This window comes from Manihot esculenta, chromosome 1, assembly GCF_001659605.2.
Source record: "Manihot esculenta cultivar AM560-2 chromosome 1, M.esculenta_v8, whole genome shotgun sequence".
Taxonomy (NCBI): domain Eukaryota; kingdom Viridiplantae; phylum Streptophyta; class Magnoliopsida; order Malpighiales; family Euphorbiaceae; genus Manihot; species Manihot esculenta.
Window position 1 is genome coordinate 6,643,144 of NC_035161.2, and position 12,343 is coordinate 6,655,486.

Consider the following 12,343-nt stretch of genomic DNA (forward strand, 5'->3'; position numbering starts at 1 on the left):
AAAACATGACACAACTTGGATCCTCATGGTACGCCCAATGTTTTGCTCATCCTTGCAAAATCATAACCAATTGGGCCCAATTGGATCATGACATTTGTTTCCCTACCACTACCCATGTCTAATCCATTGTCATTTTCTTTCAGTTTGCCATCTTCCTCTACACAACTATAATTGTAATGATAGGCCACATAAATTAAGGCATGTATAATCATTCAACCATAATATATAAAAAAATTAAATATAATATTTATATAATTCCATTCATAAGTAAAATACGAGATAAAAGTTTTGATGAGATTAGTCACCCAATCGGTCGGTTCAGTTTCTTATCTATTCATATTGGAATATGAATTTTTTTATCAAATTATAATTCGAATTCATATTTAAATTTAATGTAATAAAAAAAATGAAACTACATTTACGTACAATCACTACAAGTCTATATCTTCTTTCTTAAAGAAAGTGATGTTGAAGGATTTTGTTAACATGAGCCCTTTATTGCATTTGAAGCCATTCGAGTATGTGAAACAAGTGGGCAAGATTTTGAAATTGCAAGAAAGAAACTAAAATCCCTAAATCCTAAACCTAATGTAAAGTATTGAGAAGTAGAGGGGAAGGGAAGGAGAGAACTTTTGTTCATCTTTTATCACTAACCCTATCAAAATGGGTATCATTAGGGAATCCACACTATTAATCTAAGCATTTAAATTGCACCATTTTGGATTTAGCAATTACTCATTTAATTGTAACCACTAAATCTTTTATTTATTAAATAATATTTCTATTAATATTTATAAAAGAGTGAATGTTTTACAATATTTAGCGAATTTGATCGATTCAAATTCAGATTAATCGAATGAATTTTAGATATTAAATGATCTAAACTCAATACTGAAGAAAAATTAAATGAAATACATGAGAAGAAATATGAATAGTGATATCTTACTTTGTTTATATATGGGAAGCTCTTGCACACATGATCATCTCTATATAGAAGTGTGAGTGTTAGTACACATTCAAAATATCTATTGAAATATGTGGACATTATAGTTCAACATAGACAGAATCTTCTTAGTAACAGTTTTTTTTTTTTTTGGGAATTAATTATCGTAATTAATTTGTTATATATATTTTATAATTTTTGGGAAAAACAAGGTAGGGAGTGCCCTACAAATGTACTAAAGTATAGTGGTAAACTAGGTCCATGTGAAGGGAGGGGTCCATTGTTAGACCAAATTTAGGAATATAGGAAGTAGAAGGACCCCATAGAAAAAGGGAAAAGGCTAAGCTAATTTGCTAAACAACTTGCCAATAATAATCAATGGAAACTTACCTAACTACATCAACCCAAATTGCCTCTGTTTTTTTGTGTGTGAGTGTGAGATTTTCAATTCTCGACTGTTATATTAAATTTAGGTCAGATCTAATTTTAAAAGTTAATTTAAAATAAAAATATTTAAGTATTTTTTAAATAACAAAGAGTAACCCATTTAATTTTTAAAAATAAGAAATTGATTAATTAATATGGTGAAGAATTTAATAAATATTAATTTAAAAAGTTTTTGAATAATAAAAAATTATAATTATAATTATTTTTTATTAAAAAACTGAAAATATTTGAATTTGAATGAAATGCAAGAGCCTGATCCTGCCAGTGGGGGACCAATGTAAATAGCAACTTGAAGAATGTGATTGGCATATCACAGGATGGGCCAAGCAACTGCAATGTACAGTAACATCAGCTGCCTCAACCCTTCCTCTTCTGCTCTCAAGCTTGTGGACAACTTGCCCTTCCCCCACACCATTTAATGCTCTTTTTTAAAAAAAAAAAAAAAAAATCTATATATTCCCAAATTGAAAATTTAATAAATTTAAAACCCAATATTCCTTTTTTATCAATACAGACTGATATTACATTTTGACAAGACTCGACAAGCTAATCTTAAAACTTACAACAAATAACAAAACAAATGGTCTATAAAGAAAAAGCCCACAATAATAGACGCCTACACTAACAAAACCCATCAATTCCAACATGGGAGAAGGAAGACAACAGCCAATCCCCAAACACAATCAAACTGTAAAATTAAATTGGGTATAATAATTAATTTATATTATTGAAACTATAAAATTTAAAAAATAAGGTTTACAGTACAATCGTAAGTTTAACCGATAATAAATTTTATTCTTTTCTATTTATTTACTAGTGATGCCTAACGGCTTCTCTGCTACAGTGCCACATGTCCTTGATGTTTAGATCCGTACGTACGGATGCGTTACAGTCCTTTTCCACGCCAGACGGTCATTTAATTCTTTCAGTGGGTGTAGGAAAGACTGCGAAGTGACTGAATTTACTGTTCTTTATCATGTCACATCACCGGACTGGACTTTTTTCTACTGAATTTAGGCTCACGGGCCTACCCACATATCTGAGTCAGAGCGGAAGAGACTGGATCAGTTGTCCAAAGAATATTTCATGGGCCGTGAGTCGGCACTATTTTTTTGGACCGACTTTGTTCAAGAGTGTTAAAGCTTGGCGGTCATTAATTATTATTATTATTATAATGTAAAATAAATAAATAATAACCTGTAAGAAACCCAATATTATCATCCCTAAAGAGAATATCCATGAAAAAGCATGTAATAAACTGTTATTATTAGAGTGTCGGCAAAATTTCATGTGACCAAAACCCTAAAATCAAAAAGGGAATTATTAGATTAAATCATGAAAAGGTTTTATAATAGGACAATCATTCCACTAATCTTCTTCTACCCTAAATAACTTTATTCTTTAACCCTAGAAGTGGAAAATAGAATTAAAAAAATTCTTTACCCTAATTAATAATCATACCCTTTTGAAGTCTCCATAAAGCAATATCACCTAAATAATAACCAAACTCCTAAAGATGTTAAAAGGGCAAAATCTCATCTCTTCTCATGGCCACTAAATAAAAGGAGAATGCTTTATTATGATATAAAAAAGAAAAATTAATACTAATTTTAAGATAATTAAAATAAAATATAAATAAAAAATTACATATCAAAAGGTGTTTTGAGGTAGTTAATTTAGGTGGATGTAATTAGGAGTGAGTATTCAATCGGTTTGATTTAAAATCAAATTAAATTAAATAAATCGAGAACGGAAAGTTTTAGTATTTATAAAAATTAAATCGATTCGATTTTGATTAGAAATTAAATCGGACCAAACCGATCTGATTTGATTCGATTCAATTCAATTTGATCGATTTTAATTTTAATATTTTTTATTTTTTATACTTTATTTTTAATATTTTAAAATTTAATTAAAATATTTTAATTTTAATATAATTTAATTTTTTAATATTATTAAAAATAATATATTATTCTTCCCAATCAATTTGATTTAATTTGATTTTTTTAATTTTTTATTAAAATTAAATCAAACTAAAATAATTAAAAATTTTAAAATTTAATAAATTTTTTCAAATATTTCACACTCAACTTAGCTACTTAAGGTAGTTAATAGACATACACGTAAATCCAATCTTAAAGATTCAATTCTCTCTCTTTTCTAGACAGCCTCTCCTTTAATTATGGTCTTCCAATTCTTCCCCTTCTACGCGCTCTCCCAAATTTTGGGAAACAGTTTTGAAACCTATTTGCTATTGAGGATGCAAAGTCAGCAAAGAGTTCTTCAAAATCGAAAATTATTATCGAGTTTTAAAATTTTTAAAAATTTATTAATTTATTTTTATTTTAAAATTATTCAATTAAAACATCTATATATTTTATAATAATTCACTTTTCTTAAAAAAGAGAATAATAGTAAATTGCTTAATTTCAATAAAGATTGAGTTCCACGCGCGCTCCTTGAAGATGGATTGGGAACATCTACATCAAAATTTGAATAAGGAATAAGACAGCATCCAAAGATAAAAATAAAATCCCACTTGTGATTTTCTTTGATTCCTTTTATTATTATTATTATTATTTTGAAATAAATTAATTTGAGAATAAATTGGAATTGGGTATTTTTTATATATAAAATAAAATAAAATAAAATATATTATTGAATTATAAAAATAAATAGTAACTTTAAAGAACATTAGCACATGGGGAGACGACACAGAAAGAAGAAGCAGACATTTTATCAAAGATTTCTTGATTTGACATTTCACCCTTCAAAAGTCTTCATATTATATCATTAACCACACCATCAACAAGCACTTAGCTTTCTTCTCAAAAAAAAAAAAATTTTTTTGCCCTTTATAAAAAATTATAATTTAATCCCTAAAATTTATTAATAATAATAATTTAATCCTATATTTTAAAAATTAGACTATTTAACTCTTTAATTTTACTTTTGTCACACATTTTAAGTATTTTTATCCATCTTTTCATTAGTTTTAAAATTGAAATACTATATAGTTTATAGAGGCGAGTATTTAATCGGTTTAGTTTAAAATCGAAAAGAACTGAATAAATCGAAAATTAAAATTTTAGTACTTATAAAAATCGAATCTAACTGATTTTAGTTAAAAATTAAATTGAACTAAACCAGTTTGATTCGATTCGATTAAATTCAATTTAAGCGATTTAAATTTTTAATAAATTTTTTATTTTTTACACTTTATTTTTAATATTTTAAAATTTAATTAAAAGATTTTACCATTAATATGATCTAATCTCTCTAAATTATTGAAAATAATATATTATTATCGATTTCATTCGTTTTTTTTATTTTTTTCTAATCAAACTAAAATAACCGAATATTTTAAAATTTTAAAATTAAAAATTAAATCGAATCGAAATAAATAAAAAACTAAATCAAAATTTTAAATTAATTCATTTTAATTAATTTTTTTGATTTAAATCGAATACTACTAATTCCTAATAATTTCTCAAAATTGTAATTATTAACATTTTATTTACACTTTTTTTATTAAATTTAAAATAATAATTCTAAATTATTTTAATAGTTTTATAACGTTTAATCTCTTCATATTCCATTGAGGTGGGATTTTTTATTTTTTATATTGACATGATTTTGCCACGAATGCTTAAAATCAAGTCATAGTCTAAGATTTATCCTTAATATAGTATTTGTCTTTGGAATCATTTATCAAATCGTGGATTACAACCCATTCGAATTGACATTTGACTCAAAATCATGCATAACACCAAATATATATATATATATATATAATATAAAATAATTAAAAAATTAAAAAATAACTATTTAATCTCATAAATTTAATAAAACATATTAATTTATTTATCAATTTAAAATAACTCATTAAAATATATTTAAATATTAAAAAATTTACTAATCAAAATTTTTTTTTTTCAATAGGGATTGGAGAATAGAAGCTTAAACCTCAAAAGACTACAAGAATGCACTTTCATCAGACTAAATTTCATGCGTAATCAATTATTTATTAACTTTATATATTAAATATTTTATTATTTAATTTTAAAAAATAATTAATTAATTTATTAATTTTATAAAAATTAAATTAATTAATTTTTTAACGAATAACATTTTAATTTTTTTTAAGTATTTAATAACTAAAATTAATGAAATAATTAATTAATTAATATTTTAACGAATAACATTTTAATTTTTTTAAAGTATTTAATAATTAAAATTAACGAAATGATTAATTAATAAATTTTATAATATTTTAAATACATTTAAATATATTTTTAAATTCAAAAAAATAACTAATAAAATTTTAAAATTCTAGAGCTATATAATATTACATTTCATTTTATAATTGCAGAAAAAATATAATTTAAAAATAAAAAGTGGGTTTAATTTATATATATATATATATATATTTTTGACATCCATGCTTACGTAATCTTTGAGTAGTATTCATCAACTTTACAGGTGTAATTTAATTAGCAACCTGAAAAATTATTGATAAGAAGAGATTTGGAAAATAGACAAATCGCCGTTAGATTTTTACAAGATAACGTAGACAAATCGCCACAAGTCTTTAAAGAAATAATATTTTATTATTAAAAAATTATTATTTTACTATAAATTTAAAATCTATTTAGGTAAAAAAATTTAAGAAAATTGTATTTTCATAAAAATAATTAAATTCAAAATAAATAAATTGAAATACTCAAAATAAATAATTCTATACTTTCCATAATTAAAATTTAAAAAGTTAGTGGTACGTAATAATGTAATTTTATTAATTTAGTAAAAATTATATATTAGTCTTCGATAAATTATTTAATATTATTAAGTTTTAAAAATTTAATATTATTATTTCTAATTTAGGATATGAGATAAGAGTTCTAATCGAAAAAATTAATTTTATTGAATTAATTTAAAATTTTAATTTAAATTTTTATTTGATTCGATTTAATTTAATTTTAATTTAAATTTTTATTTGATTCGATTTAATTTAATTTTTAATTTTAAAAATTTTAATTATTTTTATTCTATAATAATAATATATTATTTTTAATAATATAAAAAATTATAAAATATTAATATTAAAATATTTTAATTAAATTTTAAAATATTAAAAAAATTAAAGTATAAACAATAAAAAATTTATTAAAAATTTAATCCAATCAACTTAAATTGAATTGAACGAAATCAGAATAATTCGATTTGATTTTATTTAATTTCTGATTAAAATTAATTTGATTTAATTTTTATAAATATTAAAATTTTAATTTTTAATTTATTTAATTTTAAATTAAATCGAAATACATACAAATTCATTCTAAAATAAAAATAAAAATTATAAATAAATTTGAATTAAAAAGAAATGGGTGATTTTCGTGGTTTAATTATCGCTCACGTTTTGCAAAGATTTGGAGAAGATTGAGATCAACAGTGAAAGGGAAGATGGTGATTGGACACAAAAGGAAAAATCTAGCATAGAATCCACATTGGATACTGATGAGGAATAAAGATAATCCTTCACAGGATGGACGGTCCAGATGTTTTCTTTTTTTTGTCTCAGACAAAAACCTGACTAGGATTTTGGTTGTAAGAAGGCAAGTGGGGTTTGGATGGTTACATTCAAACTTCAAGTTAGTTATTGGCGGTTAAACTTCATTTTCTTATGTGACCATTCTATCCTCATCCTATAAATTCCCACTTGAAAATTCTATTCATTTCCCTTTCATTTTCTTTAAAATATAAATTGATATATTATATTTTCTATTAATAATATTTTTTATAAAAAGAAATTTAATAATTCTTGTAAAATTGACATAATATAGTATGCCACAATATAAATATATATTTCATAAAAAAAATCACATTTTATTATAAGAATTAATCATTTAATATTTATAAAGTGTTTGATTTAATTTATGAAAATAAATTTATAAACACTTAATTTTTTTATTCACAATAATATTATGAAATTCAGATAAAAATAGAGTTTATAGGAGTGTGTCTAAATTTAGTCCAAAAGATCACATATTCTCCCTTTATTCATATTTTTCTTTGTATTCTAATGACGTATAATCGTCACTCTGCTATAATGTCACATGTCTCTATCACGCAGTTCCATACGTATGGAGTTCCATATGTACGGACGTATCTGCTAGCCCATGCTCGTCAGGTAGCCATTTAAATTTTCTCTGGCGTGCATGCTGGTATGGCCGGGGCGTAATTTGGTCTGTTCTCCTACTCTCCGCTCTTCTGAAGGGTCCAGGTCTTGAGTAAGTCTGATCTGCTTCAATCACAGATTGAGTGGCGCGCTGATGGGTTAACCTGCTTGATAGGTTTTACTAAATTTTGGACCTGTTTTCTTTCTTTTGGACCCGACCTCAGCCTGAATACCAGAAGTCCGACGATCATCAATAAGCAATAAGAGTATAGTTTCAAGATAAGTGGGAATTGAGGATATTGAATTTGAAAGATGAGGATGTGAACTGTATTCAACAAGTTTAGTAAAGGGGGTGAGTAATGGTTTTAGATTTGAAATATATGAAATATTTAAGATTGCAGGGTAACAGAGAAAGTTATGAGATTGAAGGAAACAAAGTGGGAGAGCAGTTTTCTGCGTAGATGGAAGAATAAAATATTAAAATTTTAGTAAGTTTTACTATGATTTTAGATAGAATTTATCATAAATAATCCTTCATTTTTTTTAATTGGTCAAGTATACGCAAAATACATATAATACTTTTCCGCATGCAACAAGCTTTTAATTTTTTAAAGAAAATGTAATTATCAAGTTCAAAAACCTTCGAGATTAATTATGTTCAAGCTTTATATTGGTTTTTTTTTCACCGTTGGATAAGTAAAAAAGGATAAAATTTTAAATTTGAGTTTATATATTAATACCATATAAAATATAAGATTTTCTATAATATCTATAGTTTGATAAAAGTTATATAGGCTGAATACAGTTTAATATGATCAGAGAATAAATATAAATCTTTACGGAATAAATACAAATCTTAAGTGAAAATGGTTGGTTCCATTGGAGCTTACCGATATCATAAATGCACGTGCTGTAGGTCAGGCTAATGTAGTGTAGATGAAAGGACGGAATATGAAATAATCAGTTTTGTATTAATAATTAACTGCTCACCATTAATAAACCGTCTAATAAATCAAATGATATCTTTATTTGATTTGATAGAACGTGGCAATAAAATTATCAGAATAATTAAGATATATACTCCAAAATCAACTCTAATTTGATAAATTAAACTACCTGATAACTTCATATTTTCATTATATCAATGACCCTAATATACCTGAATTGATAAATTCAATTTTATTAACTCTATAACTATCAATTTCGACTCATTAATTTTCTCGTAAAATAGAATTTTAATTCAATATCTCGTCTCGGCGAATTCACCGAATTTCAAATCATCACTTATCTATCTATTTTAAAATATTCTATTGAGTCAACCAATACTCTTTCTTAATTAACCGTCACCCTATACACAAGAGTAATAATATTATATATAAATTTAAAAATATATAAAAATAATATTTATGATTATGATTATTTTTTTTATTTAGGTATACTAATGTTTAATGTGAAATTATCATATAAATTTATTTTATTTTTTTAAAATATTTTAAAATATTTTTTTAATATTTAATAAATTTAATATATTTAAAATAAATGTAATTAAAAAATTAAATAATTAAGATGATTTGATACTCTGTATTCCTAAAATCTCGGGGCTCTAATCTCGTTAATCCAACTAATTAATGGGGTGTCGTGGCAGATCTTATGTCAATTAAATAATAATAATAATATTTTTTTGGGAAAATTACTTTTTAGTCCCTCAAATTTAACATAATTAACACTTTTGTCCCTCTATTTTGGCGACTCAACACTTAAGTTCCTCACTTTCTCTTCTATCCAAATTCTCAGTCATTCCCTTTTTTTTAATTTTCCCTTCCATCCAAAACCTGAGGAACTAAGAAGTACCAAAACCTGAGGAACTAAGAAATAATTTTCGCTTTTTTTTTTTAACGACAAGAGAACATTGATGAAGAAGTTGAAGAGACGACCAGCCATGTGTTAACGGGTGAGAGATGAAGTCATCTCGGTCTTAGTCTGAGTCAGCAGTCAGCTCTTCTAAGTCTACCTATTTCTCTAGTTGTATTTCCAAATTAAACAATTATATATTTAGTAAACTTTTTAAGGTAAACAGTTAATTCATTCAATATTTAACTTAGGTAAGATTATATTTTAATTTTAACATATGCTAAATCAGAACAGTTGACGTTGTACATCTTAATATGATGCTACGATCAAAATTATTAAATTTTCTAAACGGTCATCCGATTTTAATACTTCTAAATAGCACACAAATAAAAGAATACAGCGAGTGTATTATATAATTATATAATTATATTTTTGTAAGAGATTTTTTAGCTTTATTTATAATGCGTTGTTATTTAATACGTGAATGAATGTTGTGCATTTAATAATCAATGTATGTATTTATGGTTTGACTGAATTTTAACAACCAAAGAGAACCTATCTGGATATAAGTTGAATAGACTAAACACAACCAAAGACGATCAGAGAATATATACAAACTTTCAATGAAAGTGGTCAATTCTATTGGCGCTTACCGATATCATAAATGCACGTGTTATGAGTCAGGTTAATGTGATGCATACAAAAATACGTAGTATGAGAAAAACGATTTTGCATTAATAGCCGACTGCTCATAATTAATAAATCGTCTGATAAATTTACCAAATAATATATTTATTTGATCTGATAGGATATGGCGATAAAAATGTAATAATATAAATTCTAGAATCAACTCTAATTAGACAAATTGAATCTTCTGATAACTTTATACCTCCATTAATCTACCTAAATCGATGCATTCCATTTTATTAATTCTATAACTACCAATTTCGACCCATTGATTTTCTCGTGAGATTAAACTTTGATTCAAGTGTTTCGTTTTGGTGAATTCAGCGAATCTTAAATTATCACCTATTTATTTATTTTAAGATATTTATCGTTACATGACCAGATAAAAAAGTAGATCATAATTCTTTTTAACCTAACAACAAGAGGAAAATACATATAAAACAAGCAAATCCCAATGTAAGTACAAAATTATTTCAATTCTGGAGATCCTATTCAGTCAACCAATACTCTTTCTTAATTCACGTCACTCTATACACAAGAGTAATGACATTATATATAAATTTAAAAAATATATAAAAAACACTGTTTATGATTATGAATATTTTTTTTCTTTAGGTATACTAAAGTTTAATGTGAAATTATTATATAAATTGATTATTATAAACTTATTTTATTTTATTTTTAGAAATATTTTAAAATATTTAATAAAATTTAATATATTTAAAATAAATATAATTAAAAAATTAATAAAATCTTTATAAATAATTAAGATGATTTGATACTCTGTATTCCTAAAATATCGGGGCTCTATTCTCGTTAATCCAACTAATCAATGGGGTGTCGTGGCAGATCTTATGTCAATTAAATAATAATAATAATAATATTTTTTTTTAACGACAAGAGAACATTGATGAAGAAGTTGAAGAGACGACCAGCCATGTGTTAACGAGTGAGAGATAAGTCATCTCAGTCTTAGTCTGTGTCAGCAGTCAGCTCTTCTAAGTCTACCTATTTCTCTAGTTGTTACGCTATGCACCGTCCATCTCACACATGGACCCACCACCCCAAGGGAAAAAGCCTTAGTTTTTCAAACTCTAGAGTTTAATAGACGACGGGAATAAATGCTTTTTTTTTTTAATTTGTTATTTATAATTTTAGATGATTAAAGAAAAGATATTGGTTAGTAAAAAATTTTCATTTAATTTGTTTACCTGTACAAGATTCGGTATTAAATAAATTCAACCACACTCTTCGAGTCCAAATAAACGGCCAGTGATTTGCTTATACTGATTTAATTTAATGAATAAAGATAAATAAAATAATTGAATTTTTTATTAAAAAATAAAAAAAATATTTATATTTATAAGTTCTTATATTTTTAAAATTTTATTAAAATATTTTTAATTTTTCTCTCCATCAATAAAATAATTTTCTGACACAATTTTTATTAAAAATAAATAAAAAATAAAAAAAAATTTAAAATTCATTTTTACTCTCAAATAAAATTTTTTATTTAATTTTTTAATATTACTATTATTAATAAGTTAGTTTTTATATTTTTAAAAATTTATTAAAATATCTTTATTTTTTCTCAAATCTATTAAAATATTTTTATAATTTTTTTTATCAACAATATAGTCGTTTCACTTTCTCTTAAAAAAAATCCAAGAAAAATTAAAAAAGAAGACAAAAAAACAAGAGGAGAAAGAATTAATGAAGAAGAAAAAGGAGAGGAAAAAAAGAGAAAATTTCATATTTTACTATATTTATAACGGTAAAAATAAATAAAAAGATTATTTTATTGGTGAAAAAAAAAATTTTAATAAATTTTTAAAAATATAAGTATAATGAAAATATTAAATGATTAAATTATAAATTTTTAAAAATATTAAATATGCAATTTATTTATTTTTTTCTTAAAAAAAAAAAGCAAAAAGGGAAAAAGGGTATTTGCGGCAAATGGGCAATGCTTGCTTCCTTGCTTGCATGTGGCTATGGAAGTTTACTAAACATCAAATGGAAAAAACCACCATAGCCCACTTGGATTTAGGGAATTTCCCACTGTGAAAGCTACAAAACCACACGGCTTTAAGCCACAAAACCACCTTACACATCTCACATGCTTTTTGCTCTCTTTCTATATTCGAAATACACTGATTTAATTAATTTAAATTTATAATATAATAAAAAATAAAGTGATTTTTTTAAATTTTACGTATTTTTTTCTATATTTAATT